Raw genomic sequence first — 9907 nt, 5'->3', positions numbered from 1 at the left:
CAACAGAGTCGCCACCGTGCGTTATTTATCCCAAAAGAGGGAAAGGAAACGCTCGAAGTAAACCTGGAAAAGACATGGTCTCGCGACCAAAGAGAATGGGATCGGGAGTCGGTTATGCGAAGGGAAGGTATTAGCACCCCTACGCATCCGTCGTACTCGACGGGATCCACGCACAAAAGGAAGGAATATGGTTGCTAAAATACTGCTCACAAACAAACAAACACTGGCTGAAAGAGACACAAGAAAACAAACGAAACTGACTCGGCAGGATATCGCATCCTGGGCCTACGTAGTCTATCAGGCATAGACATCAGAGTCGACGTAGTTCGGACTAGGGGAAAGGTGCTCGCTAGGACGTCGCATCCTATGCATACGTATCTTCTCGGACTAAAGAAGAATCAGAGCACTCGTAGCTCGGCTAACGCACGCAAGACAAAACAACACAGGAAATCGACTGCCAATCGCTGGACTTACGTCAAACTCCTACACAAAACAGGCAAACATGGAAACCGAATGCCAATCGCTGGCCTTACATCAGACTCCGAACCAAACACACGCACACTGGAAACCAAATGCCAATCGCTGGGCTTACATCGGACTCCAAGCATACAATAAGAGGATACGGAATGCCAATCGCTGGTCTTACATCCATCTCCTAACACGCAAAAAAAAAAACAAAAAGGGCGCCAAGAGAGATCAGCTCATCTCCTGCCTACGTACCTCATCTGGTATGAGGATCAGGGCGACGTAGTTCCCCTACGCAGGGACAAAGGACTAGCCTAACCAGATAACAAAGGGAGACACAACTAGGGAGACTACGACTCGAGCCTAGATGTTATCATGCATATCATCCCTAAGTTAAGGTTTCTAGCTAACTTGCACAAGGAGCAAGCTATCCTAATCATCACAGGCAAAGCAAACAATCACAAATAGCACACACTATATACACACAAAGTGGGCTCACACAAGGGTTAGGCTGCAAAAGCAAGCCAACTGTATCAGGGTGATGTTAGCTCTTAACCTTAACATTGAGAGTTAAGGTGAAGCAGATGAAATAGGAAGTGAAGATGAGACTTCACAACTCTTATCCCTGGCCTGGGAGAGCTTCAAACAAAAGAAGTGTGGGTTCAGAAAGTGGGAACCCTTCTACACTTATGACACAGACTCAACTGTACAACTGCACAAGGATCTTGGGTTAATATCCACTGCATCAACACAGTGGTGTGAGCAGAGGGATGACTCAACTGAATAGCAGGAGATGGATTGCACATCTCTTGTATCTGCCAATTGCCTTATCAAAGGTCTTTTCCTGCTTGGGGACAAAGATAAACAAGCACAAGCATTGCCTCTTAAGGAGGACTTCAGACAGGTGCCTGGCCAAGTAACAGGCCAGGTCTTCCAGACTACATGGAGTTAGAGTCATTATACCTCAATGCTCAAGCTAGCAAGCAAAGCAAAAGCAAGTTCACAAAGGAACTATAGCAACTAAGGTACCTGAAAACAATCCAACATAATCAGTACTCAACTCAAACAAAAGTCAAACAGACAATGACAAGTCAACAGACAACTGTACACAGTCAAACAACAATCAAGCAAAGCAATGCACAAAGGTGCAAGCCACAAGGCCTAAGTACAAGTCTCAAAGCCTACAAAACAAACCCAAGGTTAGTCATAAACAAGCAATGGACCAACTCCAATTGAGTGCACATCATCAAGTATAAGCAATTGTGCCCTTTGACCTGAAACAAAGCTCAAACATTAAGCACTAACCACTAGGACAAGGCCTAGGGTCAAAATGGGAGCAATAAACCAAAACAGAACATGAAAATTGGTAAGAATCAAATTTAATCAAATAAGAACAATTTCCAAGTGGTCTCATGTTCATATCATCAACCAATTTCATTTCATAAAGCATTTAGTGCAAAGCATGCAATTTGAATATCATAGAACCAAACAGAAAGATCCAATTCAAATCAACTCAAAAATATTTCAATAAATCCCAAGAAAACTCATGGCTAAACAGCATACATTCAAGGATCATCACACCAAATTTCAAGTCATTTGGACAAGAGGAAGCATGTCAAATAAAATCATCAAGTCAAGGCATATTCAAACAAGCTCATACAAGGCACCAAATCATACATCAACTTCACACAAGCATAAAACAGAATCCAAACATGATATGGACATCAAACCAAAGCCATGGCAAACTTCAAGGTGTCTAGAATATATATGCAAAATTTCAGCCTCATCCAATAAACATCAAGAATTTCACAAATCATATAAAATCATGACTCACAAAAAGTCCACAATTGGTCAAACAGGAAAGAAATTCTCAAAAAAATTGGAAATGCATCCAAAAAATCCACAAAAATTCACACTCAAACTTAACATCCAGAAGAGTGAACATGCAAAAGTTCTCATCAATTAAAGTTCATATGGGATGGTAAAGAAATTCCACAAGTTGGACAAGAAATGGTGTGACACACATTGTCACACCTCCAATGATCAGATCATATCTCACAAACCAAAATGCAAAAATCACAAACTTAATACCAAAAGATTCCTAAAGGTGTCTAGTTTACACATGTAAAATTTCAGCTCCATTGGATTAAGCATCATCATTTCACAATCAAAATGGTAAGCAAGGTACATGAAAGAACACATGTGAACAAACCCTAGGCAATTTTAAAATTCAGGCGTGCACAATTTTTGCAAAAATCACCATAAAATAGTAGACATGGCAAGGATCATGGCACAAAAAATCTCATGTAAATTGGATCAATATTTTAGGAGTTATGATTTTTCTAATGTGAAAAAAAATAAAAAAACATGTGGAACCAAGCATGAACATGTCAAGCATATGGTGGAAAAAAAAAATGCAAGGCGAAATATGGAAATGCTGGTGGCCAGGATCGAACCGTGTTCGAATTCAAATATGGCGCCACTTAAGTGAAACGCCGCGTTTCACTTAAGTGAGGTGACACGGTATGGTTGGCTACATGGCACACAAACAACAAAAACATGCAAAACAGGCCAGGCGAAGATCAAATGCTTTTTGGATACGAAAATATTAGGGTTCTTCATGTTCTTCATCATTTTTCCAGCATATGAACATTTTTTACAGAAATCAACAAACGATACATCAATAGCTTCGTCTTAGCATGCACATCAACAATCTCAAATCCATTTCACCTAATTCTTACTATTAAACACGGATCGAGCAGAATAAGATTTGAACATCAAACTTAAAATTCACATATCTCTCTCATTTCTTGATGAAAATCAAAACCACAAAGCTCAGTGTACTCATGGATAGAAGATCTACAGAATGCACATCACAATTACATGAATCAAGAGTATCGAATTCTAACCTCTATGAAGATGCAGATCTGGAATTGTACTTCTCAAGTCCTCAAATGCGAAAACAGATGTTCTATGTAGCTTGAGTAAATGAATGGATGCAAGATTTCAGCTCAACAATGCTTGATACGATTGAAATCTTCAACTACCATGGGAGATGCTATGCACAACAGTCCTTGAAACAGCACGAAAATGGATGATTCTTGCTTCAATCTTCTTCAGCAATGCTTGTGAATGGTGAATCAATGGAGAAATAGCAAAGGATTGTGAAGAAACTTGCAGAAAAAGTGAGAGCAAAAGTTTGTGAGATTTGCAATTTTTGATCTAGATCTGGTTTGAATGAATGTTAATCTAAAATTCTGTTAGCATTATCAATATATATGATGGATTAATGAAGATGCTAATCACAATTAGCCAAAATGCCTTGGTAATTAGTGAAATGAGTGTTTATGCTAAATTTCCCATTCACCACTCATGTGCATGGAATGATGTAACAGTACATGTTTTCTGGTCCAAACACACTCCAAATATCAGGTAGTAGCCAAATGTGAAGCTTGGAAGTGTGGAAAATGCATAATTCTCAAATTCACCTTTTCCCACCAAAATTCAAATTCAATTCCAATGAAAAATGCCATATTTTTGTGATGAGATTTGATGAAATGTAATGAATGATTATGATAGAGCATGGCAAAAGTGAAATGTTCCAAAAGGAACCACATGATTTGGCCATTTGGTGCAAAAGTTATGCCTTCTTGAACTTCAAATTTTCTTAACAATGATTTGATCATATCTTGCCAACCACAAATGAGAAATAGATGTGCTTGGACTTTTTGGAAAGGTGAGAGCAAGATATTCAACTTTCATGTTGGACAAAATTTCATTTGAAGCTTGTATGATGATGTAAATTTGAGGAGAAGACCTTTCCATTTTTGGCAGTTTGAAATTACAGGTCACTTACTATTTTTGGAATCTTTTCATCTGACCTCAAATTCTTCAATGTTGATCTTTGAAATGCCAAATGAGACTTGTATGGACATGAATGAGGCCTTTCAAACCATCTCTCACCTTCAAATCCATGACTTTATGCACAGTTGACCACAGTTGACTTTCTAGGGTTTCAGATGAAATTCAGCTTGACTGTTGAGCTTTGATCATCCAATCCTTGGCCAAACCACTTCAAAATGATCCTTGAATCATGTGAACTTGATGAACCAACCATAGGGCTTTGCTTCAATAGGAAATGCACTTGATTGCTTGCTCAACTGATCCTCCTAACCAGTCTTGACCTAATGACTTGCACTTGGGCAAATGGACAATGCAATGCTATGCAGTGGCCAATGTAATGTTAATGACCTAATATGAAAATGTATATACAAAATGGGAGGTGAAAATTCGAGGTGCTACAGCTGCCCCTATTCAATCAACTGGGAACCCGAACGGATGAGAGCAACGACTGTCAGACTTTCAGGGTAAACAGGGATTGAATACCAAGAACCGTAGAAATTTGCACAATGCGGGGATCCACCAACAGAAACGTCCACTGGGATCTGATGTTTAATACTGGAGATTTTTTTCGTTTTTCTTCAAAGGTACAACCACATCCAGACATCACAAGACGATGAATGGGAATAGAAATCACAACTAGATGCCAACGGACAACTAGGAAAAACTCGACGTTTACCAAAACCAACGGAGAAGTAACCAGACATTAATGAATGACTGGAAGAGATACAACCATACGCCAACGGACGCAATGGGAAAAACTCAACATTTACCGAAACCAACGGAGAGGTAACCAGACATTAATGAATGACTGGAAGAGATACAACCATACGTCAACGGACACAATGGGAAAAACTCAACGTTTACCGAAACCAACGGAGAGGTAACCAGACATTAATGAATGACTGGAAGAGATACAACCATACGTCAACGGACGCAATGGGAAAAACTCAACGTTTACCGAAACCAACGGAGAGGTAACTCTACTGGGGACGACCAGGAAAAACTCGACGTTTACCAAAACCAACGGAGAGGTGACCAGACATCAACGGATGAATGGGAAGACTCGACCAGACGTCAACGGACGAACGGGAGAAGCTCGACGTTTATCGACACCAACGGAGAAGGAGACCAGACATCAACGGATGAATGGGAAAGACTCGACCAGACGTCAACGGACGAACGGGAGAAGCTCGACGTTTATCGACACCAACAGAGAAGGAGAAAACTTCACTAAGGAAGGGGTACAACAACCGGAAACCGAATAGGACGTCCACCGACGACTCTACTGGGGATTCTGGCTGGGAATCAACCAGACATTAACGAATGACTGGGGAATAGGATATACAATCAGACGTCAACGGACGACTGAGAAAAACTCAACGTTTACCAAAACCAACGGAGAGGTAACTCTGCATGGGGAAATATATCACAAACAACCGTCAATAGACGATCGGGAAAAACTCAACGTTTATCGAAACCAACGGAGAGGTAACTCTGAGGGAAATCAACAGCCATTAATGAATGATCTGTGGGGGACAAACAACTATACGTCAACGGACGCATAGGAAAAACTCAACGTTTATCGAAACCAACGGAGAGGTAACTCTGAGAGGATAATGGACACAACCAATCATCAACGGACGATTGGGAAAAACTCAACGTTTATCGAGACCAACGGAGAGGTAACCCTGGGGAGGGTAAGGGATGTTACGAACATCGAAAGATGATGTTTACCGACATCAAGGAAGACCAGACATTGACCGATGACTGGGGTGAGACTCGATGTTTACCGACACCGAAAGATGGTGTTTACCGACACCAAAGAAAGACGACCAGACATTAACGAATGACTGGGAAATACGACTCGATGTTTACCGACACCGAAGGATGGTGTTTACCGACACCAAAGAAAGACGACCAGACATTAACGAATGACTGGGAAATACGACTCGATGTTTACCGACACCGAAGGATGGTGTTTACCGACACCAAGGAAATAACACACGCGAGTGTTGACACGACACTGACCAGTATCACGAGACGACATCTACATATGTCAGGGCAGGGCTAAACACTTGCTGGGGATCTCACTGGGGAGAAACAATCTTTCCTGTCACCAATGGATGAGGAAATAAACCTCTCTGGGGGTATTAATCCTGAATGCTGTCAGGAGCAACTGTAGCAAACGTGCCATACAGATGCTGAACAAAAATCCGCCTCTGCCGTGGATATGGTCTGACTGGTTTCGAACACATGAATGCATATGTTTGAATTTTTCTATGGCGTAATGCTCCATATGAAATGGAAATGCTACGCATTTTGAAGATGCAATGATTACTATATGCCAAATGCAAAACTGGCTGGGAAGCCAAACTGATCCGATACTCCAACTCTGTGGGGAGACTTTGCTGAGGAATACTCTGCGGGGAGAGCACCGACTTCTCACTCATGCTGGAGAAAAGCACTGCTGCTGGGGAAAGGATAAGCTCTGCTGGGGACATCCTTCACAGGACCCAATCCACTCGGGGACTCCGCTCGAGGAAGCAAACAATACAACTCTGCTGAGGACTACCCAACGGCGACGGCGCGAAGGAACCAACAATACGACTCCGCTGGGGGAAGTAAACAAGGAAACTCTCTGGTGAAGTAATGAAACTACTCGCTGGGGAGTAATAAAGCGACTTTGCTAGGGATAACCAGGCGACTTCACTGGGGAGAGCCGACCAATCCACAAATGATAAACTCTGCCTTGGGAAATAACTCCGTTGGGGATGCAGATATCATTCCACTACGGAAAACTCATCCAATCCACAGGTAGGACAACTGCTGGAGATAACTTTCTTTGAACCCGCTCCACTCGGGGACTTGCTGAGGAAAAGCAATCAACACAAATCTCTGCTCGGGAGATCTGCTAGGGAAAGCAACCCTGTTGGGGATAACCCACCAACCTGCTGAGGAAGAGCACAACCCTGGTGGGGAAAGCAGATATACCAGACTCTGTGCTGGGGAAAGACATCTACAACCCTGCTGGGGATGAGCGCTCACGACCACGATGGGGATAGCAATGCTTCAAACCCGACTTCTGGGGAACAATGCTCCATTGACAACTCCGCTGGGGATACAACATCCTTCCAACTCAGTGGGGAACTCTCCTGGGGAAAATACCTGCCAGGCACTCAGCGGGGGATCTCAACTGGGGAAATATTCGCTGGGGAATAACCCACTTCCAGGCCTGCTGGGGATAGGCAATCCTTAGATCTGCTGGGGAAAGAAGGCACTATCCACAGACATCTCTGCAGGGGAACATAGCTCTGATAGCTCTCAACTTGCTTGGGAAATATTTGCTGGGGAAACATCCTCACAGATAACAACCTGTAAACAGCACGACAAAATGCCCCAGGGGATACACGGACAAGATACGCTCAAGTGTCCTCAATCATTCAAAATGATTTTCAAATGTTTTATCTTTCTGCAAGTTATTGTTAAACCTTCATGTTTTTATATGCAATGTTTATCAAAAATTCGGACGTTTTTGCAAACAAAACAGTAAAATAAAAACAAGAGAGCTATTTATCTGAATAACGACTTTTATTGATTGAAAATGTGCCTGAAAAGGCGAATACATTGGGAAGCAATTCCTAGAAAGAGGTAATTGCGCACAAAAGGAAAAATCTATCCTAATGGCAATGTGAACACGGCATCCACTATTTCCCAATTCTGTTATAACTCACAGATCATCAGTTTTCCTCCCAACTTCCTTGCTTTCTGAGAAGAATGACTGGACCGATCACATCTTTCGAGATGGCAGACGACGAAGCGTGATGAAGTACAGATAACTCAAACTGTAGTCTTCGCTTTAATCCCTCTTTTGGCTGGATCGCCCTTTCGGGTTTTCAATCCACCGGGATACCCATTTTTGCCTAAGTCGCCCTTGCGGGTTTTTGACTTACCGGGTGTACAAATTCTTTTCATTTTATCCCTAATTTTTGCCCGAACCTTTTCTTTCTGTTTTTTGGTTCGCCGGGATGCCCTTTTTTGCCTGGACTCTTTTATTCTTTTTTTTGTCCAGCGGGTCAATTTACGCGAAGTATTTTTTGACTACATCTGAGTTAACAGGGGACGGGAAATCTTCACCATCCATAGTTGTAAGCATCAAGGCTCCACCGGAAAAGACCTTCTTGACAACATACGGACCTTCGTAATTAGGAGTCCACTTGCCCCTGTTATCTGTACCGGGAGGAAGGATCCTCTTCAAAACTAGATCACCAGTTTGATAGCTTCGAGGATGCACTTTCTGATCAAAGGCTCTCTTCATCCTTCTCTGATACAACTGCCCATGGCACACAGCTGCTAGCCGTCTCTCTTAGATAAGGCTCAACTCGTTAAACCTTGTTCGAATCCACTCGGCTTCGTCAAGCTTGACATCCAACAAAACCCTCAAAGAAGGAATCTCCACTTCAACAGGTAGGACAACTTCCATACCATACACAAGGGAGTATGAGGTTGCCCCAGTCGACGTACGTACTGAGGTACGGTACCCATGCAAAGCGAAAGGCAGCATCTCATGCCAATCCTTGTACGTAACGACCATCTTCTGCACAATCTTCTTGATATTCTTGTTTGCCGCCTCTACAACACCATTCATCTTTGGTCTGTAAGGAGAAGAATTGTGATGTTCAATCTTGAAATCTTTACAAAGCTCTTTCATCATCTTGTTATTGAGATTCGAACCATTATCAGTAATGATCCTCTCAGGAACTCCATAACGACAGATGATTTCCTTCTTGATGAATCGGACAACCACTTGTTTGGTAACATTAGCATAGGAAGCTGCTTCCACCCATTTGGTGAAGTAGTCAATCGCGACCAAGATGAAGCGATGTCCATTCGAAGCAGTAGGCTCAATCTTCCCAATCATATCAATGCCCCACATGGCAAACGGCCAAGGCGAATTCATGACATTCAGAGGGCTTGGTGGTACATGCACCTTATCAGCATAGATTTGACACTTATGGCACTTCCGAGCGTACTTGAAACAATCGGATTCCATAGTCATCCAGTAATAACCGGCTCTCAACAGTTTCTTTGACATTGCATGACCACCAGCATGGGTACCAAAGGAACCTTCATGCACTTCTTGCATCAACATGTCTGCTTCGTGTCTATCCACGCATCTGAGCAAGACCATGTCGAAATTCCTCTTGTACAACACATCATCCTGATTCAAATAAAAGCTTCCAGCTAGCCTTCTCAGGGTTTTCTTGTCATTCTTTGACGCACCTTCAGGATACTCCTGGCTCTTGAGGAAGTTCTTGATATCATAGTACCACGACTTCTCATCAATCACAACAGACTCGGCTGCAAACACATACGCAGGCCTCTCGAGTCGATTCACCGCAACATGTGGCACATGATTCCACCAATGAACTTTGATCATGGAAGATAAAGTAGCCAAAGCATCAGCCATCTGATTCTCGTCCCGGGGGACGTGATACAACTTCACCTTCTTGAAGAACGTTAGTATTCTTCTAGTGTAATC

Source organism: Lathyrus oleraceus, chromosome 6 (genome assembly GCF_024323335.1).
Source record: "Lathyrus oleraceus cultivar Zhongwan6 chromosome 6, CAAS_Psat_ZW6_1.0, whole genome shotgun sequence".
NCBI classification, from domain to species: Eukaryota; Viridiplantae; Streptophyta; class Magnoliopsida; order Fabales; family Fabaceae; genus Lathyrus; species Lathyrus oleraceus.
The sequence above is the reverse complement of the archived record's forward strand: the minus strand, read 5'-3'. Positions refer to the sequence as shown.